Consider the following 1,800-nt stretch of genomic DNA (forward strand, 5'->3'; position numbering starts at 1 on the left):
GACCATCCTGGTCAACATGGTGAAACCCCGTCTCTACTAAAAATACAAAAATTAGCTGGGCATGGTGGCGCACGCCTGTAGTCCCAGCTACTCGGGAGGCTGAGGCAGGAGAATTGCTTGAACCCAGGAGACAGAGGTTGCGGTGAACCAAGATCGTACCATTGCACTCCAACCTGGGTAACGAGCAAAACTCCATCTCAAAAAAAAAAAAAAAACAAAAAAAAAACAAGAAAGGTCAGATAATTTCTTTATTGTCAGTTCTTAGAGAGAAATGTGGAGAAAAAATCAGATTAACACTTTTAAAGTTCTATGGCTATTTCTAAACAAAAAGTTATAGATTCTAGGGCCTACCTGGAAAAGGAAGATTTTGGTTTCTGTGGCCAGACTTGAGTGAGAATGGAAATGAGGAACACAAGGGCAGGAGAAGGCCAAATAAAAAGCTTTATTTCTGAGGGTGCTTCTCAGGCCTTCATTTTGGGGTATGGCCTTTTTCAGCCCCAATATATGTTCAAAGTCTTCAATATAATTAGGCAGCTTCCTATACTGCGGCTAAGAGTCACATGTTCTCCTGCTCAAGACCTCTATGATATAGTGTTCACATTACACTGGGCATATTCTTTCTGTATCTGACTAGTTCAATTTTTTTTTTTAAATCACGTTTGACTGTCAGGTTATCCAAATAGGCTTCCCATAAGGAAAAACAGTCACCGAAGAAGGTTCCTTTTTTTGGACATTGATAACTAGAATAATCCACAAACGTTTTAAGATAATTTCTGTCTTGTTTTAGTTGGTTTTTAAATATTATTACAAAACTAAACTTTAAAAGGTAAGGTTCGTATATCCATGTAACTTCCTATGTTGTTGTTAAGGTCTTTTTATTTCACTCTGGTAAAATGAAGAACTTTTGTAATGGCCTGTGATTCTTTTGTAATCAAATATTTTGAGCTTTCTAACATCTTTTGCTGAACAGCCTCAAAAATCAAATACTGAATAAAGCCTCTGACTTAGACTTATAGCTGAGAGCTTATCAGAACTGTAAAAATTAACCTCTGCAAGGTTGTAAAATCTTCCAGCTTCCAGTTAAGTCATGAACTTCAGTATCACCTTCTCCAGATTGATTACTGCACATCAGCTGAGAGACTCCTCCAGCCACGTCCAAAAGGGTCTTTATCAAATAGTGTAAGTTAACCCTTTTGGTGTTAAGTTGCAGGGGTTTGACTGCTGAGTACTCCTATCTCATCTAAAAGATAGCACTGGCTCCTGATGAATTTTAAATGTTAATGCTGATATCTGGCACCAAATTCTAGTTAGTAAAAGCCCCACCTTCATACCTGGCAAAAGATAACAGTCAAAGCAAATTGCTACGACTATACTTTTAGGGATCATTTCTATAGTTTGTTACTAGAGAAGTTTCTCTGAACGTGTAGAGCACCAGAAACCACTAAAAGATGCAGCATTCTCTCCTGAACGGGAAGCCAGCTTTTGGCGTTGCTTTGCCACAACTGTCATTTGCTGTTGATGATAATTCCTCACTTCCTCTGGGAGTATAAGAGGGGGAGGATGCATTTAGAGTGGTTTTTAAATTGAAAAAAGAAAAATCTAAGCTGGGCATGGTAGATCACACCTGTAATCCCAAGACTTTGGGAGGTTAAGGCAAGCAGATCACCAGAGCTCAGGAGCTCAAGATCAGCCTGTGGGCAACGTGGCAAAATCCCATCTCTACAAATAATCCAAATTAGCTGGGTATGTTGGCATGTACCTGTAGTCCCAGTTACTTGGGGGGCCATGCAGGAGGATTGC

The 1,800-nt window shown here is 39.5% G+C and overlaps 1 non-coding gene across 1 annotated transcript; it reads left to right on the forward strand.

Annotated features, from left to right (window-relative positions):
• The first annotated feature begins 1,363 nt into the window (after nt 1-1,363).
• LOC116546916 lies at nt 1,364-1,576 on the forward strand. Its single transcript, XR_004266882.1, has one exon. It is a non-coding gene; the product is annotated as a small nucleolar RNA U3 (small nucleolar RNA).
• The last annotated feature ends 224 nt before the right edge of the window (nt 1,577-1,800 follow it).

Source organism: Sapajus apella, unplaced genomic scaffold (assembly GCF_009761245.1).
Source record: "Sapajus apella isolate SASKATOON/1434 unplaced genomic scaffold, GSC_monkey_1.0 scaffold1662, whole genome shotgun sequence".
Lineage (NCBI taxonomy): Eukaryota > Metazoa > Chordata > Mammalia > Primates > Cebidae > Sapajus > Sapajus apella.